The following is a 27,171-nucleotide window of genomic DNA, read 5'->3' as shown; positions in this document are numbered from 1 at the left end:
GACCCTAACACTCTGTAGGGACCCTAACTCTCTCCTCCTCCCCTCTGTAGGGACCCTAATACAATCTTCAGAGGGAACTCTCTAACGTCTAAGTGTATCGATGAGACCATGAAGCTGGCTGGGAACCACTACCTCCAGGTCACCCTGAGATCCATGATAGATGAAGTAGGTACCATCCCTCTCTCTCTCTCTTTCCCTCTCACTCTCTCTCCCCCTCTCTCTCTCTCTGTCTCTCCCTCTCTCTCCCCCTCTCTCTCTCTCTTTCCCTCTCACTCTCTCTCCCCCCCTCTCTCTCTCTCTCTCTCTCTCTCTCTCCGCCCTCTCTCTCTCTCTCTGTCTCTGTCTCTCTCTCTCTCTCTCTCTCTCTCTCTCTCTCTCTCCCCCTCTCCCTCTCTCTCTCTCTCTCTCTCTCTCCCCTCTCTCCCTCTCTCTCCCCCCCTCTCTCTCTCTCTCCCTCTCACTCTCTCTCCCCCTCTCTCTCTCTCTCTCTCTACCCGTTCTCTCTCTCTCTCTCTCTCTCTACCCGTTCTCTCTCTCTCTCTCTCTGTCTCTCTCTCCCCCCTCTCTCTCTGTCAGTATAAAGAGTCTGTCAGTAACAGTGGTAATGTTTTTGTCCAGATCTGTACGGACCACAAGCCCTGTGAGATCGACCCGGTGAAGCTGAAAGAGTCAGAAAACCTAGAGACCAACAGAGTGAGTGGTGTGTGTGTGTGTGTGTGTGTGTGTGTGTGTGTGTGTGTGTGTGTGTGTGTGTGTGTGTGTGTGTGTGTGTGTGTGTGTGTGTGTGTGTGTGTGTGTGTGTGTGTGTGTGTGTAGCCTGTAGTAGTGGTGAGACCAAGCCTGGTTCTAACCCGGTGGTTTTGACCCTGTGGTTCTAACCCTGTTGTTCTAACCCTGTTGTTCTAACCCTATGGTTGTAACCCTGTGGTTTTAACCCTGTGGTTCTGACCCTGTGGTTTTAACCCTGTGGTTCTGACCCTGTGGTTCTAACCCTGTGGTTCTGACCCTGTGGTTCTAACCCTATGGTTCTAACCCTGTGGTTCTAACCCTGTGGCTTCTCAGGAGAACCTGCGTCAGTATGTAGACCGGATCTTCAACATGATCACGACGTCAGGCGTGCGTTGTCCCACCGTCATGTGTGATATTTTCTTCTCACTCAGAGAATCTGCTGCAACACGTTTCGAAGGTAACCAACTAACACCAAATCCTGTAGAGTGGTGACCTCTCTGCTCTCTCTCCCCCTCTCTCTTCTCTCTCTGTCTCTCTCTCTCTCCCCCTCACGTTCTCTCTCTCGCTCTCTCTCTCTCTCTCCCCCTCTCTTTCTCTCCTCCCCCTCTCTTTCTCTCCCTATCTCTCTCTCTCCCTCCCTCTCTCTCTCTCTCTCTCTCTCCCCCTCTCTTTCTCTCCCTCCATCTCTCTCTCTCCCCTCCCTCTCTCTCTCTCTCTCTCTCCCTCTCTTTCTCTCTCCCTCCCCCTCTCTCTTCTCTCTCTCTCTGCTCTCTCTCCCCCTCTCTCTCTCTGCCCCCCCCCCCTCTCTCTCTCTGTTTCTCTCTCTCTCTCCCCTCTTTCTCTCCTCCTCTCTTTCTCTCCTCCCTCTCTTTCTCTCCTCCCTCTATCTCACTCCCCCTTTCTCTCTGTCTCTGTCCCTCTAGTCTCTGTGATGTTGTTAAAGACTGTTTCCTGTTTACTTCCTGTCTTTATCATTGGGTTTTCTTCTCCAGTAGGTGGAAACTCTAGTCTGATTGGCTGCACTGCCCCCTGCTGCACTGTGCTAACATCCCCTCTGTGTGCACAGTGTTTAATACAGAATTCACCCTGCTGTGGGTCACAGTGTTTAATACAGAATTCACCCTGCTGTGGGTCACAGTGTTTAATACAGAATTCACCCTGCTGTGGGTCACAGTGTTTAATACAGAATTCACCCTGCTGTGGGTCACAGTGTTTAATACAGAATTCACCCTGCTGCGGGTCACAGTGTTTAATACAGAATTCACCCTGCTGTGGGTCACGGTGTTTAATACAGAATTCACCCTGCTGTGGGTCACGGTGTTTAATACAGAATTCACCCTGCTGTGGGTCACAGTGTTTAATACAGAATTCACCCTGCTGTGTTAGTATGGGTCATAGTGTTTAATACAGAATTCACCTTACTGTGGTTAACAGTGTTTAATACAGAATTCACCCTGCTGTGGGTCACAGTGTTTAATACAGAATTCACCCTGCTGTGGGTCACAGTAGTTTAATACAGAATTCACCCTGCTGTGGGTCACAGTGTTTAATACAGAATTCACCCTGCTGTGGGTCACAGTGTTTAATACAGAATTCACCCTGCTGTGGGTCACAGTGTTTAATACAGAATTCACCCTGCTGTGGTTAACAGTGTGTTGTTGTGGTTAGTATGTTGTGGGTCACAGTGTGTTAGTATGTTGTGGGTCACAGTGTGTTAGTATGTTGTGGTTAACAGTGTGTTAGTATGTTGTGGGTCACAGTGTGTTGGTATGTTGTGGTTAACAGTGTGTTGGTATGTTGTGGGTCACAGTGTGTTAGTATGTTGTGGGTCACAGTGTGTTAGTATGTTGTGGGTCACAGTGTGTTAGTATGTTATATGTTGGTCACAGTGTGTTAGTATGTTGTGGTTAACAGTGTGTTAGTATGTTGTGGTTAACAGTGTGTTAGTATGTTGTGGTTAACAGTGTGTTAGTATGTTGTGGGTCACAGTGTGTTAGTATGTTGTGGTTAACAGTGTGTTAGTATGTTGTGGTTAACAGTGTGTTGGTATGTTGTGGTTAACAGTGTGTTAGTATGTTGTGGGTCACAGTGTGTTGGTAGGTTGTGGTTAACAGTGTGTTAGTATGTTGTGGGTCACAGTGTGTTGGTATGTTGTGGGTCAACAGTGTGTTAGTATGTTGTGGGTCACAGTGTGTATGTTGTGGGTCACAGTGTGTTAGTATGTTGTGGGTCACAGTGTGTTAGTAGTATGTTATGGGTCACAGTGTGTTAGTATGTTGTGGTTAACAGTGTGTTAGTATGTTGTGGTTAACAGTGTGTTGGTATGTTGTGGTTAACAGTGTGTTAGTATGTTGTGGGTCACAGTGTTAGTATGTTGTGGGTCACAGTGTGTTGTATGTTGTGGGTAACAGTGTGTTATGTTGTGGTTCATGTTGTATGGTTAACAGTGTGTTGGTATGTTGTGGTTAACAGTGTGTTAGTATGTTGTGGGTCACAGTGTGTTGGTAGGTTGTGGTTAACAGTGTGTTAGTATGTTGTGGGTCACAGTGTGTTGGTATGTTGTGGGTCACAGTGTGTTAGTATGTTGTGGGCCACAGTGTGTTAGTATGTTGTGGTTAACAGTGTGTTAGTATGTTGTGGTTAACAGTGTGTTAGTATGTTGTGGTTAACAGTGTGTTAGTATGTTGTGGTTCACAGTGTGTTAGTATGCTGTGGGTCACAGTGTGTTAGTATGTTGTGGGTCACAGTGTGTTAGTATGTTGTGGTTAACAGTGTGTTAGTATGTTGTGGGTCACAGTGTGTTAGTATGTTGTGGTTAACAGTGTGTTAGTATGTTGTGGGTCACAGTGTGATAGTATGTTGTGGGTCACAGTGTTTAGTGGGTCACAGTGTGTTAGTATGTTGTGGTTAACAGTGTGTTAGTATGTTGTGGGTCACAGTGTGTTAGTATGTTGTATGTTGTGGGTCACAGTGTGTTAGTATGTTGTGGTTATGTTGTGGGTCACAGTGTGTGTTAGTATGCACAGTGTGTTAGGGTCACAGTGTGTTAGTATGTTGTGGGTCACAGTGTGTTAGTATGTTGTGGGTCACAGTGTGTTAGTATGTTGTGGGTCACAGTGTGTTAGTATGTTGTGGTATGTCACAGTGTGTATGTAGTATGTTGTGGGTCACAGTGTGTTAGTATGTTGTGGGTCACAGTGTGTTAGTATGTTGTGGGTCACAGTGTGTTAGTATGTTGTGGGTCACAGTGTTGTTAGTATGTTGTGGGTCACAGTGTGTTAGTATGTTGTGGATCACAGTGTGTTAGTATGTTGTGGGTCACAGTGTGTTAGTATGTTGTGGGTCACAGTGTGTTAGTATGTTGTGGGTCACAGTGTGTTAGTATGTTGTGGGTCACAGTGTGTAGTATGTTGTGGGTCACAGTGTGTTAGTATGTTGTGGGTCACAGTGTGTTAGTATGTTGTGGTTAACAGTGTGTTAGTATGTTGTGGGTCACAGTGTGTTAGTATGTTGTGGGTCACAGTGTGTTAGTATGTGTTATGTGGGTCACAGTGTGTTAGTATGTTGTGGGTCACAGTGTGTAGTATGTTGTGGGTCCAGTGTGTTAGTGTGTTAGTATGTTGTGGGTCACAGTGTGTTAGTATGTTGTGGGTCACAGTGTGTTAGTATGTTGTGGGTCACAGTGTGTTAGTATGTTGTGGGTCACAGTGTGTTAGTATGTTGTGGGTCACAGTGTGTTAGTATGTTGTGGGTCACAGTGTGTTAGTATGTTGTGGGTCACAGTGTGTTAGTATGTTGTGGGTCACAGTGTGTTGGGTCACAGTATGTTGTGGGTCACAGTGTGTATGTATGTTGTGGGTCACAGTGTATAGTATGTTGTGGGTCACAGTGTGTAGTATGTTGTGGGTCACAGTGTGTTAGTATGTTGTGGGTCACAGTGTGTTAGTATGTTGTGGGTCACAGTGTGTTAGTATGTTAGTATGTTGTGGGTCACAGTGTGTTAGTATGTTGTGGGTCACAGTGTGTTAGTAGATGTTGTGGGTCACAGTGTTAGTATGTTGTGGGTCACAGTGTGTTAGTATGTTGTGGGTCACAGTGTGTTAGTATGTTGTGTTAGTATGTTGTGGGTCACAGTGTAGTATGTTGTGGTTGACAGTGTGTTAGTAGGTTGTGGGTGACAGTGTGTTAGTATGTTGTGGGTCACAGTGTGTTAGTATGTTGTGGGTCACAGTGTGTTAGTATGTTGTGGGTCACAGTGTGTTAGTATGTTGTGGGTCACAGTGTGTTAGTATGTTGTGGGTCACAGTGTGTTAGTATGTTGTGTGTCGGTAGTGTTAGTATGTTGTGGGTCACAGTGTGTTAGTATGTTGTGGGTCACAGTGTGTTAGTATGTTGTGTGTCGGTAGTGTTAGTATGTTGTGGGTAACAGTGTGTTAGTATGTTGTGTGTGGGTCACAGTAGTAGTTAGTATGTTGTGGGTCACAGTGTGTAGTATGTTGTGGGTCACAGTGTGTTAGTATGTTGTGGGTCACAGTGTGTAGTATGTTGTGGGTCACAGTGTGTTAGTATGTTGTGGGTCACAGTGTGTTAGTATGTTGTGGGTCACAGTGTGTTAGTATGTTGCGTGTCGGTAGTGTTAGTATGTTGTGGGTCACAGGTAGTGTTAGTATGTTGTGGGTCACAGTGTGTAGTATGTTGTGGGTCACAGTGTGTTAGTATGTTGTGGGTCACAGTGTGTTAGTATGTTGTGGGTCGGTAGTGTTCTAACCTCAGTCTCCTCCTCAGGACCCCGCCACGTCTCGGACCCTCACCCTCATCTCAAAGACCATCCAGACCCTGGGTAGCCTGGCCAAGTCCAAATCAGCCAGTTTTAAAGAGACTTACATGGCGGCCTTCTACGATTACTTCAACGAGCAGAAGTATGGCGACGCTGTGAAGAACGTGAGTCTCTGTGGTTCGGGACCAGCCCCCAGAACTGAATGAGAGCTCTAAGGTCCTGGTACTGACCAGCCCCCAGTGGTCTGAATGAGAGCTCTAAGGTCCTGGTACTGACCAGCCCCCAGTGTTCTGAATGAGAGCTCTAAGGTCCTGCTACTGACCAGCCCCCAGTGATCAGAATGAGAGCTCTAAGGTCCTGGTACTGACCAGCCCCCAGTGGTCTGAATGAGAGCTCTGTAGTCCTGCTACTGACCAGCCCCCAGTGGTCTGAACGAGAGCTCTAAGGTCCTGGTACTGACCAGCCCCCAGTGGTCTGAACGAGAGCTCTATAGTCCTGGTACTGACCAGCCCCCAGTGATCAGAACGAGAGCTCTAAGGTCCTGGTACTGACCAGCCCCCAGTGGTCTGAATGAGAGCTCTATAGTCCTGGTACTGACCAGCCCCCAGTGGTCAGAATGAGAGCTCTGGTACTGAGGTCCTGCTAAGGTCCTGCTACTGACCAGCCCCAGTGATCTGAATGAGAGCTCTAAGGTTCTGGTACTGACCAGCCCCCAGTGGTCTGAATGAGAGCTCTATAGGTTCTGGTACTGACCAGCCCCCAGTGATCAGAATGAGAGCTCTATAGTCCTGGTACTGACAAGCCCCCAGTGGTCTGAATGAGAGCTCTAAGGTTCTGGTACTGACCAGCCCCCAGTGGTCTGAACGAGAGCTCTATAGTCCTGGTAATGACCAGCCCCCAGTGATCAGAATGAGAGCTCTATAGTCCTGCTACTGACCAGCCCCCAGTGATCAGAATGAGAGCTCTGTAGTCCTGCTACTGACCAGCCCCCAGTGTTCAGAACGAGAGCTCTAAGTACCTGCTACTGACCAGCCCCCAGTGGTCTGAACGAGAGCTCTATAGTCCTGCTACTGACCAGCCCCCAGTGATCAGAATGAGAGCTCTATAGTCCTGCTACTGACCAGCCCCCAGTGGTCTGAATGAGAGCTCTATAGTCCTGCTACTGACCAGCCCCCAGTGGTCTGAATGAGAGCTCTATAGTCCTGCTACTGACCAGCCCCCAGTGGTCTGAATGAGAGCTCTATAGTCCTGCTACTGACCAGCCCCCAGTGGTCTGAATGAGAGCTCTATAGTCCTGGTACTGACCAGCCCCCAGTGGTCTGAATGAGAGCTCTAAGGTCCTGGTACTGACCAGCCCCCAGTGGTCTGAATGAGAGCTCTAAGGTCCTGGTATTGACCAGCCCCAGTGGTCTGAATGAGAGCTCTAAGGTCCTGGTACTGACCAGCCCCCAGTGGTCTGAATGAGAGCTCTATAGTCCTGGTACTGACCAGCCCCCAGTGGTCTGAATGAGAGCTCTATAGTCCTGCTACTGACCAGCCCCCAGTGGTCTGAATGAGAGCTCTATAGTCCTGGTATTGACCAGCCCCCAGTGGTCTGAACGAGAGCTCTAAGGTCCTGGTACTGACCAGCCCCCAGTGTTCCAGAATGAGAGCTCTAAGGTCCTGGTACTGACCAGCCCCCAGTGGTCAGAATGAGAGCTCTAAGGTCCTGGTACTGACCAGCCCCCAGTGGTCTGAATGAGAGCTCTAAGGTCCTGGTACTGACCAGCCCCCAGTGGTCTGAATGAGAGCTCTAAGGCCCTGACCAGCCCCCAGTACTGACTCTATAGTCCTGCTACAGCCCCCAGTGGTCAGAATGAGAGCTCTATAGTCCTGGTACTGACCAGCCCCAGTGGTCAGAATGAGAGCTCTAAGGTCCTGGTACTGACCAGCCCCCAGTGGTCTGAATGAGAGCTCTAAGGTCCTGCTACTGACCAGCCCCCAGTGGTCTGAATGAGAGCTCTGTAGTCCTGCTACTGACCAGCCCCCAGTGATCAGAATGAGAGCTCTAAGGTCCTGGTACTGACCAGCCCCCAGTGATCTGAATGAGAGCTCTAAGGTCCTGGTACTGACCAGCCCCCAGTGATCTGAATGACCAGAGCTCTAATGGTTCTGGTACTGACCAGCCCCCTATAGTCCTGTGATCAGAACTGAATGAGAGCTCTATAGTCCTGCTACTGACCAGCCCCCAGTGATCAGAAGCCCCCCAGAGCTCTAAGGTCCTGGTACTGACCAGCCCCCAGTGGTCTGAATGAGAGCTCTAAGGTTCTGGTGAGAGCTCACTGACCAGCCGACCCTCTCCTCTGCGGCTCCGTCGACGGGGTGGGGGGGGTGAATCCTCCCACCGTTTCCTGTAGTCCACCATCAGCTTGCTGACGTTGAGAGAGGTTGTTGTCATGGCACCACACTGTCAGGGTCTCTGACCTCCTCCCTCCTCCCTATAGGCTGTCTCCTCCCTGTCGGTGATCAGGCCCTACCACCAGGTCTCCTCCCTCCTCCCTATAGGCTGTCTCCTCCCTGTTGGTGATCAGGCCCTACCACCAGGTCTCCTCCCTCCTCCCTATAGGCTGTCTCCTCCCTGTTGGTGATCAGGCCCTACCACCAGGTCTCCTCCCTCCTCCCTATAGGCTGTCTCATCCCTGTTGGTGATCAGGCCCTACCACCAGGTCTCCTCCCTCCTCCCTATAGGCTGTCTCATCCTGTCGGTGATCAGGCCCTACCACCAGGTCTCCTCCCTCCTCCCTATAGGCTGTCTCATCGTTGTGGTGATCAGGCCTACCACCAGGTCTCCTCCCTCCTCCCTATAGGCTGTCTCATCGCTGTTGGTGATCAGGCCCTACCACCAGGTCTCCTCCCTCCTCCCTATAGGCTGTCTCATCCCTGTCGGTGATCAGGCCCTACCACCAGGTCTCCTCCCTCCTCCCTATAGGCTGTCTCATCGTTGTCGGTGATCAGGCCCTACCACCAGGTCTCCTCCCTCCTCCCTATAGGCTGTCTCATCCTTGTCTGGTGAACAAGCCCTACCACCAGGTCTCCTCCCTCCTCCCTATAGGCTGTCTCCTCCCTGTTGGTGATCAGGCCCTACCACCAGGTCTCCTCCCTCCTCCCTATTGGCTGTCTCCTCCTGTCGGTGATCAGGCCCTACCACCGTCGTGTCCTCCAGCATATTTGATGATGGAGTCCCTGGAGTCGGTGATCAGGCCACACAGTTGTGGGTAAACAGTGGTTACAGGGTGATCAGGGGCTACCACACAGGTCCCCTGGGGGGCCCCCTATGTTGATAGTCTGTTGGTGATCGGAGGGGATGTTGCCTCGGCTCTGGTCAGAAGTAGTGCACTACATCAGGCCCTAGTGAATAGGGTGTGATTTGGCAGAGGTAGCAGAGCGATTTCAGAGCTGTTGTGATCAGCCCTGAAAGGTCACCTGTTCAAATCCCCGAGATGACTAGGTGAAAAATCTGCCGATGTGCCCTGAGCAAGGCACGTAAAAGATAATTGCTATTGTAAGCTGTCTCATCGTTGTTGGATCAGAGAGTCTATTAAAATGACTAAAATGTCAAATGTAAATTTGAGATCAGGCCGCCCTCTGTCTGTCTGTCCCTATTGGCTGTTCCTGGACCTAATCTCGGCCCTACCAGGGAGATGGAACCAGAAGAGTATCGAGACTCCCATCATGCTGAAAGAGGGGTAAGAGAGAGAACACAGGGGGTAACACTGAGGGGAGTTATGGGGTAAGAGAGAGAACACAGGGGGTAACACTGAGGGGTTAGGGGTAGAGAGAGAGAACACAGGGGGTAACACTGAAAGGGGTTGGGGTAAGAGAGAGAGAACACAGGGGGTAACACTGGGGGGTAAGTCGGGATAAGAGAGAGAAAATGACTAGGGGTCAGGTAACACTGGGGGGTTGGGGGTAAGAGAGAGAACACAGGGGTAACACTGGGGGGTTGGGGGTAAGAGAGAGAACACAGGGGGTAACACTGAGGGGGTAGTGGGTAAGAGAGAGAACACAGGGGGTAACACTGGGGGGGTTGGGGGTAAGAGAGAGAACACAGGGGGTAACACTGAGGGGGTTAGGGGTAAGAGAGAGAACACAGGGGTAACACTGAGGGGTTGGGGGTAAGAGAGAACACAGGGGGTAACACTGAGGGGGTTAGAGGTAAGAGAGAGAACACAGGGGGTAAACACTGAGGGGTAGGGGTAAGAGAGAGAGAACACAGGGGGTAACACTGAGGGGGTTGGGGGTAAGAGAGAGAACATAGGGGGTAACACTGGGGGGTTAGGGGTAAGAGAGAGAGAACACAGGGGGTAACACTGAGGGGGGTTAGGGGTAAGAGTGGAGAGAACACAGGGGGTAACACTGAGGGGGTTAGGGGTAAGAGAGAGAGAACACAGGGGGTAACACTGAGGGGGTTAGGGGTAAGAGAGAGAACACAGGGGGTAACACTGAGGGGGTTGGGGGTAAGAGAGAGAACACAGGGGGTAACACTGGGGGGTTAGGGGTAAGAGAGAGAACACAGGGGGTAACACTGAGGGGGTTAGGGGTAAGAGAGAGAGAACACAGGGGGTAACACTGAGGGGGTTGGGGGTAAGAGAGAAACACAGGGGGTAACACTGAGGGGGTTAGGGGTAAGAGAGAGAACACAGGGGGTAACACTGGGGGGGTTGGGGGTAAGAGAGAGAACACAGAGGGGTTTAGTATTGGATCAGGCCCCAGACCCACTACTGAACCTATATATCCTGGTATCTCTACAGTGGTATTGGATCAGGCCCCAGACTCACTACTGAACCTATATATCCTGGTATCTCTACAGTGGTATTGGATCAGGCCCCAGACTCACTACTGAACCTATATCACCTGGTATCTCTACAGTGGTATTGGATCAGGCCCCAGACTCACTACTGAACCTATATAACCTGGTATCTCTACAGTGGTATTGATCAGGCCCCAGACTCACTACTGAACCTATATAACCTGGTATCTCTACAGTGGTATTGGATCAGGCCCCAGACTCACTACTGAACCTATATAACCTGGTATCTCTACAGTGGTATTGGATCAGGCCCCAGACTCACTACTGAACCTATATAACCTGGTATCTCTACAGTGGTATTGGATCAGGCCCCAGACCCACTACTGAACCTATATAACCTGGTATCTCTACAGTAGTATTGGATCAGGCCCCAGACTCACTACTGAACCTATATAACCTGGTATCTCTACAGTGGTTTTGGATCAGGCCCCAGACCCACTACTGAACCTATATAACCTGGTATCTCTACAGTGGTATTGGATCAGGCCCCAGACTCACTACTGAACCTATATAACCTGGTATCTCTACAGTGGTATTGGATCAGGCCCCAGACTCACTACTGAACCTATATAACCTGGTATCTCTACAGTGGTATTGGATCAGGCCCCAGACCCACTACTGAACCTATATAACCTGGTATCTCTACAGTGGTATTGGATCAGGCCCCAGACTCACTACTGAACCTATATAACCTGGTATCTCTACAGTGGTATTGGATCAGGCCCCAGACTCACTACTGAACCTATATAACCTGGTATCTCTACAGTGGTATTGGATCAGGCCCCAGACTCACTACTGAACCTATATAACCTGGTATCTCTACAGTGGTATTGGATCAGGCCCCAGACTCACTACTGAACCTATATAACCTGGTATCTCTACAGTGGTATTGGATCAGGCCCCAGACTCACTACTGAACCTATATAACCTGGTATCTCTACAGTAGTATTGGATCAGGCCCCAGACTCACTACTGAACCTATATAACCTGGTATCTCTACAGTAGTATTGGATCAGGCCCCAGACTCACTACTGAACCTATATAACCTGGTATCTCTACAGTAGTATTGGATCAGGCCCCAGACTCACTACTGAACCTATATAACCTGGTATCTCTACAGTGGTATTGGATCAGGCCCCAGACCCACTACTGAACCTATATAACCTGGTATCTCTACAGTGGTATTGGATCAGGCCCCAGACTCACTACTGAACCTATATAACCTGGTATCTCTACAGTGGTATTGGATCAGGCCCCAGACTCACTACTGAACCTATATATCCTGGTATCTCTACAGTGGTATTGGATCAGGCCCCAGACTCACTACTGAACCTATATAACCTGGTATCTCTACAGTAGTATTGGATCAGGCCCCAGACCCACTACTGAACCTATATAACCTGGTATCTCTACAGTGGTATTGGATCAGGCCCCAGACTCACTACTGCCTGTCCTTCACCTTGTGTGTTTCTCTGAAGACCTCTCTGTCTGTTTATCTCTCCTGGCGTTCGCTTCCTCCTTCAGTCAGTCACTAATTTCTTCTTCTCTCCAGGTTCATGATCAAGCGAGCCCAGGGGAGGAACCGTTTTGGGATGAAGAACTTCAAGAAGAGGTGGTTTCGCCTCACGAACCATGAGTTTACCTACCACAAAACCAAAGGTAGGTGTAGCCAGCCTACTGTTCTCCAGTCCAAAGGTAACGGCTGGAGGTTTGTGGGGGCTCCTCACGGGTTGTCAGGCCTGGTTCTACGTCTGGTCTGTCAGGCCTGGTTCTATGTCTGGTCTGTCAGGCCTGGTTCTACGTCTGGTCTGTCAGGCCTGGTTCTACGTCTGGTCTGTCAAGCCTGGTTCTACGTCTGGTCTGTCAGGCCTGGTTCTACGTCTGGTCTGTCAGGCCTGGTTCTACGTCTGGTCTGTCAGGCCTGGTTCTACGTCTGGTCTGTCAGGCCTGGTTCTACGTCTGGTCTGTCAGGCCTGGTTCTACGTCTGGTCTGTCAGGGTGCTCAAGGTCTCGTTAGATGGTATCCACTATGTGTTATAGAGGTGTCGTTAGATGGTATCCACCGTGTGTTATAGAGGTGTAGATGGATGGTATCCACTATGTGTTATGGAGGTGTAGTTAGATGGTATCCACTGTGTGTTATAGAGGTGTAGTTAGATGGTATCCACTGTGTGTCATAGAGGTGTAGTTAGATGGTATCCACTGTGTGTCATAGAGGTGTAGTTAGATGGTATCCACTGTGTGTCATAGAGGTGTAGTTAGTTGGTATCCGCTAAATACCCCCCCGTGTGGTAAACCGTGGGGTGTTGGGGCTATTTCCAAATACCCCCCGTGTGGTAAACCGTGGGGTGTTGGGGCTATTTCCAAATACCCCCCCCCCCCCCCGTGTGGTAAACCGTGGGGTATTGGGGCTATTTCCAAATACCCCCCCCCGTGTGGTAAACCGTGGGGGGTTGGGGCTATTTCCAAATACCCCCCCGTGTGGTAAACCATGGGGTGTTGGGTTGAGTTTGCAGAGATGAACACAGAGACGGGGAGTTTCTAGTCAGAAAACCTGACTTTACTTGGAAACAAAATAAACATAACAAAATAACTGAGGTTCTGCTCGGTCCTTCTCCTCAGACGCCGTGCCTGTCTCTCCCTTTATGTGGCCTGCACGGCTGGTTGGCACGCTCCCCTAGTTACCTCTACTTGGAGCCATCAGCGCCGGGTGCCCAGCCTGTGTCCTCCCAGCAGAGGGAGTCAACGTTGGGGCAGCATGAAAATTATAGTGGGTCAAGTGTGTCGTGTGTGGTGGAGATTCTCGCCTTTCAAAGCGCTTCATGACGACAGAAGTCGGTGCTACAGGGCGATAGTCACTTAGTTCAGCTTGCTTGGGTACAGGAACAATGGTGGCCATCTTGAAGCAAGTGGGGACAGCAGACTGGGATGTTGGTAAAAACTCCAGCCAGATGCTCTGAAAACGCGGCTTGGGATGCCGCCCGGGCCGGCAGCCTTGCGAGGGTTAACACGCTTGAATGTTCTACTCACGTCGGCTACAGAGATCTGGAGCCTGAAAATAACATTGGATTTGATTTGATTTGATTCGGTCCTCGTGAGCAGCGGGGGCCCACGTCGGTGGCTGTGAGTTGTTTTCCTCGAAGGGGGGTGATAAAGGTGTTCAGCTTGTCTGGCGGTGAGGCGTCTGTGTCCACGACTTGGCTGGTTTTTCTTTTATAATCCAGGACTTTCTGGAGTCCCTGACAATTGCGACTCCACTTTGACCCTATAATATATCTTTGCCTGTTTGATTTTCTGTTTGTACTCGTCCATGTTTCCAGTCCCTCACCGTGGTTAAATGCATTGGTTTGCGCTGGTTTTGGGTTCTAATGGTCACAGTAGGAACAACATCCTCTATTTTATTTAACCTTTATTTAACTAATCAAGTCAGTTACGAACAAATTCTTATTTACAATGATGGCCTACTTGTAAACCCCCACCCTCCCCCCTAACCCAGACGACACTGGGCCAATTGTGCACCGCCCTATGGAACTCCCGATCACGGCCGGTTGTGATACAGACCGGGATCGAGCCCTGGGTCTGTAGTGACGCCTCTATATTACGGCCAAAGACAGAGTCAGTGTGTTGATTCATCGTGTTGATGATTAACTTTGTGAACAGGAATCAAAGCTAAGCTGCAATGGGAGAAAACCATCCAATACACCCACACACACAAGCACACAAACACACAGCTGTTTGTTCTGGTGTCTGATGCAGTACATTGTTTTCTCCAGGTGAGGGCGCTCTCTGCAGAATCCCTATAGAGAATATCCTGGCTGTCGAGAGACTGGAGGAAGAGTCATTCAAGATGAAGAACGTAAGAATACAAACCATCGAACACCAACTACCAAACACCAACTACCAAACACAAACTACCAAACACCAACTGCCAAACACCAAACACTAACTACCAAACACTAACTGCCAAACACTAACTGCCAAACACTAACTGCCAAACACCAACTGCCAAACACCAACTGCCAAACACCAACTGCCAAACAGCAACTGCCAAACACCAACTACCAACTGCCAAACACCAACTACCAACTGCCAAACACCAACTGCCAAACACCAACTGCCAAACACCAACTACCAAACACCAACTACCAAACACCAACTCAACTACCAAACACCAACTGCCAAACACCAACTGCCAAACACCAACTGCCAAACACCAACTGCCAAACACCAACTACCAAACACCAACTACCAAACACCAACTACCAAACACCAACTACCAAACACCAACTACCAAACACCAACTACCAAACACCAACTACCAAACACCAACTACCAGGGTATTAATTGACGTTATGATCCTAAACAACTTAGTGGTCCAGACTCTAGAGAGTATTGACTGTTATGAGTCTAAACAACTTAGCGGTCCAGACTCTAGATAGTATTGACTGTTATGAGTCTAAACAACTTAGTGGTCCAGAGTCCAGACTCTAGATAGTATTGACTGTTATGAGTCTAAACAACTTAGTGGTCCAGAGTCCAGACTCTAGATAGTATTGACTGTTATGAGTTTAAACAACTTAGCGATCTATTTAGATAGACATTGTGTTCCAGGACTGTCTGGAAGGACCGGTGTCTGCTGCAGGAGTTAGAGATGGAGACCTGAGGAAGGTTTATACACTGCTGTAACATGTCCCCCCCCCCAGATGTCCCCCTGGATGTTCCAGGTAATTGAGCCCAGAGAGGGCTAATGACTGTGTACTCTCCTCTCAATTCAGTGGGCCTCCTGTCAATTCAGTGGGCTTCCCGTCAATTCAGTGGGCCTCCTGTCAATTCAGTGGGCCTCCTGTCAATTCAGTGGGCCTCCTGTCAATTCAGTGGGCCTCCTGTCAATTCAGTGGGCCTCCTGTCAATTCAGTGGGCCTCCTCTCAATTCAGTGGGCCTCCTGTCAATTCAGTGGGCCTCCTCTCAATTCAGTGGGCCTCCTGTCAATTCAGTGGGCTTCCTGTCAATTCTGTGGGCCTCCTGTCAATTCAGTGGGCCTCCTCTCAATTCAGTGGGCCTCCTCTCAATTCAGTGGGCCTCCTCTCAATTCAGTGGGACTCCTCTCAATTCAGTGGGCCTCCTCTCAATTCAGTGGGCCTCCTCTCAACTCAGTGGGACTCCTGTCAATTCAGTGGGCCTCCTCAAATTCAGTGGGCCTCCTGTCAATTCAGTGGGCCTCCTCTCAACTCAGTGGGCCTCCTCCTCAGTCAATTCAGTGGGCCTCCTGAAATCAATTCAGTGGAAAAGCCAAAACAACATTAACCTGTCAATTCAGTGGGCATTTCCTGTCGTGTAAATAGTTGTAGTATGAATAGTGTTAGATAAATAAACATATACATATTGTTGTTAATTACAGTGGGCCACTCCCTGTCAATTCAGTGGGCCACACATCCTGTCACACTGTAGATATGGGTTTACCAATGTTTGATTTGTTTTCAATTCAGTGGATCTCCTGTCAATCTCAGTGGGCCTCCTAATATGGTCATACATTGGGCAGGAGGTTAGGGTGCCTCAGTTTCCACTCAGTGGGCACATAGCCTGTCAGAGCCAGTGGGCCTCCTTTCTCTATGCTCAGTGGGCCTACTAGTCAAAGCTCAGTGGGCCTCCTCACAGTTCAGTGGGCCTTTATTGGCATGGAAAAGTGTTCATGTGTTTATTTGGTTGATTTTTTTCCAAAGTGTGAAATAAATCTATTAACAGAAGTGAAAAGACACAAAACAACATTAACAACAAACTATTAGAATTTAACCATAAATATTGCACTTAAAAAGGTTGTAAAATGGCTCTATGGACATTTCAATCTTCCTTTTAGGTTTAGAATTGAACAGCTCTCTTCTGGATTTTGTTAACTAGTTCGTAATTCTGCTATGAATATTTGGGTAGATAAATAAACATAATACATATTGGGTTTATTTACAATGTTGTTTGTGTTCCACCCCAGACCTCACAACCATAAAGGCAACGGGCCACACATCTGGGTTCTACAGATTAATGGGTTCTGTTATGTCACACTGATTATTTCACCCAGTAGATATGGGATGTTGAGTTTATGTTCCAATGTTTGACCGTTCACAGCCTAGTTTGCTCAGTTATTTGGTTGATTTTTTGCCAGTGTGTCAAGTAATTATCTTTTAATTTTCTCATGATTTTGTTGGGTCTAATTGTGTTGCTGTCCTGGGGCTCTGTGGGCGTTGTTTGTGTTTGTGAACAGAGCCCCAGAACCAGCTTGCTTAGGGGACTCTTCTCCAGGTTCATCTCTCTGTAGGTGATGGCTCTGTGGGGTGTGTTTGTGTTTGTGAACAGAGCCCCAGAACCAGCTTGCTTAGGGGACTCTTCTCCAGGTTCATCTCTCTGTAGGTGATGGCTCTGTGGGGTGTGTTTGTGTTTGTGAACAGAGCCCCAGAACCAGCTTGCTTAGGGGACTCTTCTCCAGGTTCCTCTCTCTGTAGGTGATGGCTCTGTGGGGTGTGTTTGTCTTTGTGAACAGAGCCCCAGAACCAGCTTGCTTAGGGGACTCTTCTCCAGGTTCCTCTCTCTGTAGGTGATGGCTCTGTGGGGTGTGTTTGTCTTTGTGAACAGAGCCCCAGAACCAGCTTGCTTAGGGGACTCTTCTCCAGGTTCATCTCTGTAGGTGATGGCTCTGTGGGGTGTGTTTGTCTTTGTGAACAGAGCCCCAGGACCAGCTTGCTTAGGGGACTCTTCTCCAGGTTCATCTCTCTGTAGGTGATGGCTCTGTGGGGTGTGTTTGTCTTTGTGAACAGAGCCCCAGGACCAGCTTGCTTAGGGGACTCTTCTCCAGGTTCATCTCTCTGTAGGTGATGGCTCTGTGGGGTGTGTTTGTGTTGGTGAACAGAGCCCCAGAACCAGCTTGCTTAGGGGACTCTTCTCCAGGTTCATCTCTCTGTAGGTGATGGCTCTGTGGGGTGTGTTTGTGTTGGTGAACAGAGCCCCAGAACCAGCTTGCTTAGGGGACTCTTCTCCAGGTTCATCTCTCTGTAGGTGATGGCTCTGTGGGGTGTGTTTGTCTTTGTGAACAGAGCCCCAGAACCAGCTTGCTTAGGGGACTCTTCTCCAGGTTCCTCTCTTTGTAGGTGAGGGCTTTGTGGTGGACATGTGTGGGCATCTCTTCCTTTTAGGTGGTTGTAGAATTGAACAGCTCTCTTCTGGATTTTGTTAACTAGCGGGTATCGGCCTAATTCTGCTCTGAATTATTTGGTGTTTATTTGATATTTTGGCAAAATTCTGCAGAATCTATATTGGGTTTCCCATTTAGTGTCATGTCTTGTTATGTCTGTTCCTGTCCTTTCTCTTCACTCTCTCTCTCTGCTGGTCTTTTTAGGTTACCTTCTCTGTCTCTCATTCCTCAGCTGTTCTACATCTGCCCTAACTAGCTCTTTCACTCTTCCCCACCTGTTCTCTCTTCCCCCCTCTGATTAGGTCTCTATTTCTTTCTCTGTTCCTGCTACTTTCAGTGTCTGATTCTTGTTTGTGTTTTTTGATGCCAGAAGCAAGCTGTCGTCTCGTTTGCTTCCACCTTGTCCTGTCCTGTCGGAGTCTGCCTGGCAGGAGCATCCTGCACTATACTAACGTTCTTTTGTTCCGCTGACAACGTTGGAAGAGGATTTATGCCATTCCTGTATTTTCATTAAAGAACTCTGTTTTCTGTTAAAACCGCTTTTGGGTCTTCACTCAAGTTCATAACAGAAGAATCAGACCAAGAATGGACCCAGCGGCCCGGACCCTTTTCACTCCGCCCGTCGAGATCCAGGGAGCGATGCTAGGCAGACACGAGGAAGAATTGTCTGCTGCTCAACATGCCGTTGAGACCCTGGCCGTCCAAGTCTCCGACCTCACAAGACAGGTTCACCAACTCCACCTCGATCCACCGCCCACTTCCAGGGTTTCCGAGTCTCCGGAGCCCAGGATCAACAACCCGCCGTGTTACTCTGGGGAGCCCACTGAGTGCCGCTCATTCCTCACTCAGTGTGATGTGGTGTTCTTCTCCAGCCCAACACTTACTCCAGGAGCGCAGCCCGCATCGCCACGCCATTTCTCTCCTTACCGGACGGGCGCGTGAGTGGGCACGGCAGTCTGGGAGGCGAGGGCTGGGAGTGTATTAACCAGTATCAGGACTTTAAGGAGGAGATGATACGGGTTTTTGACCGTTCTGTTTTTGGCGAGGAGGCTTCCAGGGCCCTGTCTTCCCTATGTCAGGGGAATAGATCCATAACGGATTATTCTATTGAGTTTCGCACTCTCGCTGCCTCTAGTGACTGGAACGAGCCGGCTTTGCTCGCTCGTTTTCTGGAGGGTCTCCACGTCGAGGTTAAGGATGAGATCCTCTCCCGGGAGGTTCCTTCCAGTCTGGACTCCTTAATAGCTCTCGCTATTCGCATAGAGTGACGGTTTGATCTTCGTCGCCGAGCTCGTGGAAAGGAGCTCACGTTCTCCGTTGCTCCCCTCTCCACATCACTGCCACCTGCCGCATCACTGCCACCCTCCTCCGCCGGGCTCGGATGCTGAGCCTATGCAGCTGGGGGTATTCGCATCTCGGCCAAGGAGAGGGAACGGAGAATCACCAATCGCCTCTGTCTCTACTGCGGCTCCGCTGGTCATTTTGTCACCTCATGTCCAGTAAAAGCCAGAGCTCATCAGTAAGAGGAGGGCTACTGGTGAGCGCAACTACTCAGGCCTCTCCTTCTGGATCACGCACTACCTTTCCGGTCCATCTCCGCTGGCCCGGTTCATCTGCTTCCTGCAGTGCCTTGATAGACTCTGGGGCGGAGGGCTGTTTTATGGACGAGACCTGGGCTCGGGAACATGACATTCCTCTCAGACAGTTAGGGAGCCCAGGGCCTTGTTCGCTTTAGATGGTAGTTCTCTCCCCAAGATTCAGCGTGAGACGCTGCCTTTAACCCTCACTGTCTCTGGTAATCATAGCGAAACCATTTCTTTTTTAATTTTTCGTTCACCTTTTACACCTGTTGTTTTGGGTCATCCCTGGCTAGTGCGCCATAACCCTTCTATTAATTGGTCTAGTAATACTATCCTATCCTGGAATGTTTCTTGTCATGTAACCTGTTTAATGTCTGCTATCCCTCCTGTTTCCTCTGTCTCTTCTTCACAGGAGGAGCCTGGCGATTTGACAGGGGTGCCGGAGGAGTATCACGATCTGCGCACGGTGTTCAGTCGTTCCAAGGCCACTTCTCTCCCTCCACACCGGCCGTATGACTGTAGTATTGATCTCCTTCCGGGAACTACTCCCCCGGGGTAGATTATACTCTCTGTCGGCTCCCGAACGTAAGGCTCTCGAGGATTATTTGTCGGTTTCGCCGACGCCGGTACCATAGTCTCCTCCTCCTCTCCCGCCGGAGCGGGGTTTTTTTTTGTTCAGAAGAAGGACGGGTCCCTGCGCCCATGCGTGGATTATCGAGGGCTGAATGACATAACAGTTAAGAATCGTTATCCGCTTCCTCTTATGTCTTCAGCCTTCGAGATCCTGCAGGGAGCCAGGTTTTTCACCAAATTGGACCTTCGTAACGCCTACCATCTCGTGCGCATCAGGGAGGGGGACGAGTGGAAGACGGCGTTTAACACTCCGTTAGGGCACTTTGAATACCGGGTTCTTCCTTTCGGCCTCGTTAACGCTCCAGCTGTCTTTCAGGCACTAGTTAACGACGTCCTGAGAGACATGCTGAACATTTTTGTTTTCGTTTACATGGACGATATCCTGATTTTTTCACCGTCTCTCTCGATTCATGTTCAGCACGTGCGACGCGTCCTCCAGCGCCTTTTGGAGAACTGTCTTTATGTGAAGGCTGAGAAGTGCACTTTTCATGCCGCCTCTGTCCCTTTTCTCGGTTCCGTTATTTCCGCTGAGGGCATTAAGATGGATCCCGCTAAGGTCCAGGCTGTCATTGATTGGCCCGTTCCTAAGTCACGCGTTGAGCTGCAGCGCTTTCTGGGCTTCGCTAATTTCTACCGTCGTTTCATCCGTAATTTCGGTCAGGTGGCAGCTCCTCTCACAGCCCTTACTTCTGTTAAGACGTGCTTTAAGTGGTCCGTTTCCGCCCAGGGAGCTTTTGATCTTCTTAAGAATCGTTTTACATCCGCACCTATTCTTGTTACACCTGACATCTCTAGACAGTTTGTTGTTGAGGTTGACGCGTCAGAGGTGGGCGTGGGAGCCATTCTTTCAGCGCTCTCTCTCTGACGGCAAGGTCCATCCTTGCGCGTTTTTCTCTCATCGCTTATCGCCGTCAGAACGTAACTATGATGTTGGTAATCGCGAACTGCTCGCCATCCGCTTAGCCCTAGGCGAATGGCGACAGTGGTTGGAGGGGGCGACCGTTCCTTTTGTCGTTTGGACTGACCATAGGAACCTTGAGTACATCCGTTCAGCCAAACGACTAATGCGCGTCAGGCTCGTTGGGCTCTGTTTTTCGCTCGTTTCGAGTTTGTTATTTCTTATCGTCCGGGCTCAAAAAACACCAAACCTGATGCTTTATCTCGTCTCTTCAGTTCTTCTGAGGTCTCCACCGGCCCCGATGGGATTCTCCCTGAGGGGCGCGTGTTGTCGGGTTGACTGTCTGGGAATTGAGAGGCAGGTAAAAGCAAGCACTCGCTCACACTCCGTCGCCGCGAGCTTGTCCTAGGAACCTTCTGTTCGTTCCCGTTCCTTCTGCGTCCGGCCGTTCTTCAGTGGGCCCACTCTGCCAAGTTAGCCGGCCACCCCGGCGTTCGGGGTACGCTCGCTTCCATTCGCCAGCGTTTCTGGTGGCCCACTCGGGAACGTGACGCGCGTCGATTTGTCGCGCTTTGTTCGGTCTGCGCGCAGACTAAATCTGGGAACTCTCCTCCTGCCGGCCGTCTCAGACCGCTTCCCATTCCTCTCGACCGTGGTCTCACATCGCTTTAGATTTTATCACCGGACTGCCTTCATCAGCGGGAAGACAGTTATTCTTACGGTTGTCGATAGATTCTCTAAGGCGGCTCATTTCATTCCTCTCGATAAGCTCCTTCTGCTAAGGAGACGGCTCAGATCATTATCGAGAATGTTTTCCGAATTCATGGCCTTCCGTCTGACGTCGTTTCCGACAGAGGCCCGCAGTTCACGTCTCAATTTTGGAGGGAGTTTGCCGTTTGATTGGGGCTTCCGTCAGTCTCTCGTCCGGCTTTCATCCCCAGTCTAACGGTCAAGCCGAACGGGCCAATCAGACTGTTGGTCGCATTTTACGCAGTCTTTCTTTTCGTAACCCTGCGTCTTGGTCAGAACAGCTCCCCTGGGCAGAGTCGCCCCACAACTCCTCGCTTCCCTCATCTGCTACCGGTCTATCCCTTTCAGTGTAGCCTCGGGTACCAGCCTCCGCTGTTCTCATCTCAGCTCGCCGAGTCCTGCGTCCCCTCCGCTCAGGCTTTTGTCCAGCGTTGCGGCGCACCTGGAAGGGGGGTCAGGTCGGCACTTTGCCGTAATAGGCGCAGACTGTGAGGGCCGCCCCAAAGCGTAGGACCAAGAGTCCTAGATATTGTTGTGGTCAGAGAGTATGGCTCTCCACTCAGAACCTTCCCCTTAGGACAGCTTCTGGCAAGTTGGCCCCTGCGGTTCATTGGTCCGTTCCGTATTTCCCAGGTCATTAATCCTGTCGCAGTGCGACTTCTTCTCCCGCGCTATCTTCGGGCGCGTTCACCCGGTCTTCCATGTCTCCTGTGTTAAGCCCGTTCTTCGCGCCCCCGGGCTCGTCCCTCCCCCCATCCTTGTCGAGGGCGCACCCATCTACAGGGTTCGTAAGATTTTGGACATGCGCCCTCGGGGCCGTGGTCATCAGTACCTAGTGGATTGGGAGGGGTACGGTCCTGAGGAGAGGAGTTGGGTTCCTCTCGGGACGTGCTGGACCGTTTGCTGATCGATGATTTCCTCCGTTGCCGCCAGGTTTCCTCCTCGAGTGCGCCAGGAGGCGCTCGGTGAGTGGGGGGTGCTGTCATGTCTTGTTATGTCTGTTCCTGTCCTTTCTCTTCACTCTCTCTCTGCTGGTCTTTTTAGGTTACCTCTGTCTCTCATTCCTCAGCTGTTCTACATCTGCCCTAACTAGCTCTTTCACTCTTCCCCACCTGTTCTCTTTCCCCTCTGATTAGGTCTCTATTTCTTTCTCTGTTCCTGCTACTTTCAGTGTCTGATTCTTGTTTGTGTTTTTTGATGCCAGAAGCAAGCTGTCGTCTCGTTGCTTCCACCTTGTCCTGTCCTGTCGGAGTCTGCCTGGCAGGAGCATCCTGCACTATACTAACGTTCTTTTTGTTCCGCTGACAACGTTGGAAGAGGATTTATGCCATTCCTGTATTTTCATTAAAGAACTCTGTTTTCTGTTAAAACCGCTTTTGGGTCTTCACTCAAGTTCATAACATTTAGTGAATAATTGGTTGGTGAGCGGACCCCAGACCTCACAACCATAAAGGGCAATGGGTTCTACAGATTAATGGGTTCTACAGATTAATGGGTTCTACAGTAGAATGTTTTGCCAGACCTGAATTGGGATGTTGAGTTTTATGTTCCTTTTGATGGCACAGAAGGCCCTTCTTGCCTTGTCTCTCAGACCATTCACAGCCTTACTCCTCTCTCTCTCTCTCTCTCCGTATCTCACTCCCCCCTTTCCTCGGTCTCTGTGTCTCTGTGTCTCTCTGTCTCTCTCTCTGCCCCTCTCTCTCTCTCTCTCTCTCTCTGTCTCTCTCTGTCTCTCTGCCCCTCTCTCTCTCTCTCTGTATCTCACTCCCTTCCCCTCTCTCTCTCTCTCTCTCTCTGCCCCCTCTCTCTCTGCCCTCTCTCTCTGTCTCTCTGCCCTTCTCTCTCTCTCTCTCTCTGTATCTCACTCCCCCCTCTGTCTCTCTCTCTCCCCTCTCTCCCCCCCTCCTCTCTCTCCCCTCTCTCTCTCCCCCCCAGATGTTCCAGGTAATCCAGCCAGAGAGGGCTCTCTACATCCAGGCCAATAACTGTGTGGAGGCCAGGGACTGGATAGACATTCTGACCAAGGTCAGCCAGTGCAACAGGAAGAGACTGAGCACCTACCACCCCCTCAGCTTACCTCAACGGTCACTGGCTCTGCTGCAAGATGTCTGCCGACACAGAACCAGGCTGTACACCCTGTACTGGGTGAGTAACTGGGTTGCTCTCTGTCTGTCTCTGTCTGTCTGTCTCTCTCTCTCTGTCTGTCTTTCTCTCTGTCTGTCTTTTGTCTCTGTCTCGTCTAATGCAAAGTCTCTCTTGGAATGACTGTGGACTCACGTCTCGAATGTTCAGAAAGTCTAAGCTTCTGTCTCTCTCTCTGAATCTTATTGACTAAAATGATTGAAATGATACAGTACTTTGTCTGGAGTAGGCTAGCTGGCAGTGGCTGCTGTCTCCCTGTCTGACACTACACTAATCACTACACTAATCAAGTCTGTCTGTCTGTCTGTCTGTGTCTGTCTAGTTTCTACAGTGCTGCTCTCTCTCTGTCTTTCTGGCTAGCTGGCTGTCTAGCATACGTGTTTTATAATTCTTTGTTATCTGTTAAAGTATAGATCAGTTTCCACAATTTTGTGGGCAGTGAGTCAGGTCTGCCTAAACCTAGAAAATCGCTCAGTTTGCTACAGTGCTGGTGGAGCCAGGTCTGGAGCCAGGTTGCCTAGAGCCAGGTCTGCTTAGCTAGCTGCTGGGCAGATAGCAGTGTAGACTACGTTAGGACGAATGGCTAGTCTATGTTCACTGCAATTATCTTTGATACAAAGGGGCTATGTAGCTAGCTAAGAAGAAATTGCTAAGATTAGAAAAATCAAACCGGTGTACTATAATGAAATGTAATGAAAATATAATGAAAAGTTATACTACCTGCGGACCGAAGTGTAGATGCGACAGGTCGTAGAGGTCCGAACCGGAAAGGCCCTCTGTGTCTCAGGGGTCCTCCCAGTGGGGTCATTAGGTGGTAATCATGATGGGTCAGTGTGTTTCTGTCAGTAGAGGGGTCAGGAGGGTCAGTATAGGGGTCAGTGGGGTCAGTAAAGGGGTAATCATGATGTAGTTGTTTCTGTGTCTCAGGGGTCAGTGAAGTGGTCAGTGTAATCATGATGGGGTAGTTGAGGGGTCAGTGAAGGGGTCTCAGGGGGTCCCAGTGGGGGTGGTAATCATGATGTAGTGAAGGGGTCTGTGTCTCAAGGGGTCAGTGAAGGGGTCAGTGAAGGGGTCAGTGAAGGGGTCGTGGGGGTCAGTAATCATGAAGTGGTCAGTAGTTAGAGGGGTCTGTAGAGGGGTCAGTAGAGGGGTCAGTGGGGGTCCCAGTGGGTGGTGGTAAGGGGTCAGTGATGTAGTGGAGGGTCTGTGTCTCAGTAGGGGGTCCCAGTGGGGGTCAGTAATCATGATGTAGTTGGGGTCAGTTCTGTGAAGGGGTCAGTAGAGGGGCAGTGAAGGGGTCCCAGTAGGGTGGTGGTAATCAGTGATGTAGTTGTTTCAGTGTCTCAGGGGTTAGTCCCAGTGGGTGGTGGTAATCATGATGTAGTTGTTTCTGTGTCTCAGTGAAGGGGTCCTCCCATGGTAATCATGGTAATCATGATGTAGTTGTTTCTGTGTCTCAGGGGCCTCCCAGTGGGTGGTGGTAATCATGATGTAGTTGTTTCTGTGTCTCAGGGGCCTCCCAGTGGGTGGTGGTAATCATGATGTAGTTGTTTCTGTGTCTCAGGGGCCTCCCAGTGGGTGGTGGTAATCATGATGTAGTTGTTTCTGTGTCTCAGGGGCCTCCCAGTGGGTGGTGGTAATCATGATGTAGTTGTTTCTGTGTCTCAGGGGCCTCCCAGTGGGTGGTGGTAATCATGATGTAGTTGTTTCTGTGTCTCAGGGGCCTCCCAGTGGGTGGTGGTAATCATGATGTAGTTGTTTCTGTGTCTCAGGGGCCTCCCAGTGGGTGGTGGTAATCATGATGTAGTTGTTTCTGTGTCTCAGGGGCCTCCCAGCCAACATTCAGCTGGATGTGGACGGAGACAGAGAAGCTGAGAGAATCTACTGCCTGTTCAGCACGTACATGAACAAACTGGTCAACATGCAAGGTCAGATATACAGACGTGTGTGTGTGTGCGTGTGTGTGTGTGCGTGTGCGTGTGTGTGTGTGTGTGTGTGTCTCGCAGCCTGACCGTGTCCTCTCCCCTCCAGAGGCCTGTGTGTGTGTGTGTCTCAGCCTGACCGTGTCCTCTCCTCCCCCCCCAGAGGCCTGTGTGTGTGTGTGTGTGTGTGTGTGTGTGTGTGTGTGTGTGTGTGTGTGTGTGTGTGTGTGTGTGTGTGTGTGTGTGTGTGTGTGTGTGTGTGTGTGTGTGTGTCTCTCAGCCTGACCGTGTCCTCTCCCCCCAGAGGCCTGTGTGTGTGTGTGTGTGTGTGTGTGTGTGTGTGTGTGTGTGTGTGTGTGTGTGTGTGTCTCAGCCTGACCGTGTGTGTCCCCCAGAGGCCTGACCGTGTCCTCTCCCCTCCAGAGGCCTGTGTGTGTGTGTGTGTGTGTGTGTGTGTGTGTGTGTGTGTGTGTGTGTGTGTCTCTCAGCCTGACCGTGTCCTCTCCCCCCCAGAGGCCTGTGTGTGTGTGTGTGTGTGACCGTGTCCTCTCCCCCCCAGAGGCCTGTGGCAGTAGATCAGTATATGACGGCCCAGAGCAGGAGGAGTATTCCAGCTTCCTCATCGACGATCCCCGGGAGACCTATAAGACCCTGAGAGTCATCATCTCCTCTGTTCAGACACTGGAGCAGCAGCACACCAAGTACAAACGAGACATGTTCAGGAAGACCAAGATCGGCAGCCAGTAAGTCTCTTTCTCCTGTGGCTGGTTCTGGTCCGGAACAGGTCTGGTTCTGTTCCGAGACAGGTCTAGGTCTGGTCTGGGTCTGGTCCGGGACAGGTCTGGTTCTGGTCCGGGACAGGTCTGGGTCTGGTCCAGGACAGGTCTGGTTCTGGTCCGGGACAGGTCTGGTTCTGGTCCGGGACAGGCCTGGTTCTGGTCCGGGACAGGCCTGGTTCTGGTCCGGGACAGCCCTGGTTCTGGTCCGAGACATGTCTGGGTCTGGTCCGGGACAGGTCTGGGTCTGGTCTGGGACAGGTCTGGTTCTGGTCCGGGATAGGTCTGAGACAGGTCTGGTTCTGGTCTGGTTCTGATCTGGGTCTGGTCTGGGACAGGTCTGGGTCTGGTCTGGGACAGGTCTGGTTCTGGTCCGGGACAGGTCTGAGACAGGTCTGGGTCTGGTCTGGTCTGGGTCTGGTCTGGGACTGGTCTGGTCTGTCTGGTCTGGTTCTGGTCCGGGACAGGTCTGAGACAGGTCTGGTTCCGGTCTGGTTCTGATCTGGGACAGGTCTGGGTCTGGTCTGGGTCTGGTCCGGGACAGGTCAGGTTCTGGTCTGGTTCTGATCTGGGACAGTACTAACAGTCTAGAAGGGTCCATGTAGTGGACATTCTCACACACACACACACACACACACACACACACACACATACACGCAACACACTAACACACACACACACACACACACACACACACTCTGTAAAAATGTTCTGTAACATTTCACCCTCCTGACCACACCCTCTTCTCTGTGTTCCGCAGGATCATCCAATTGGAGACAAGAGTTTGTGTTACATCCACCAACAGTCTGAGAGCTCCACCTACTCCATCTAGCCCCGCCCACCAACCACTGCCATGAAGCGCAGAGCTCCGCCCCGATGACCTGAGACCTAGCAACACTTCCTGGTTACTCCTGGTCCACGGCTTCCCATGGTGCAT

The 27,171-nt window shown here is 50.4% G+C and overlaps 1 pseudogene; it reads left to right on the top strand.

Moving 5' to 3' along the window:
- The first annotated feature begins 54 nt into the window (after window positions 1-54).
- Window positions 55-26,205, top strand: LOC135534521 (ras GTPase-activating protein 3-like; annotated as a pseudogene).
- Window positions 26,206-27,171: the final 966 nt, after the last annotated feature.

This window comes from Oncorhynchus masou, unplaced genomic scaffold (genome assembly GCF_036934945.1).
Source record: "Oncorhynchus masou masou isolate Uvic2021 unplaced genomic scaffold, UVic_Omas_1.1 unplaced_scaffold_3517, whole genome shotgun sequence".
Taxonomy (NCBI): domain Eukaryota; kingdom Metazoa; phylum Chordata; class Actinopteri; order Salmoniformes; family Salmonidae; genus Oncorhynchus; species Oncorhynchus masou.
This window is presented reverse-complemented; position numbering and strand designations above follow the sequence as displayed.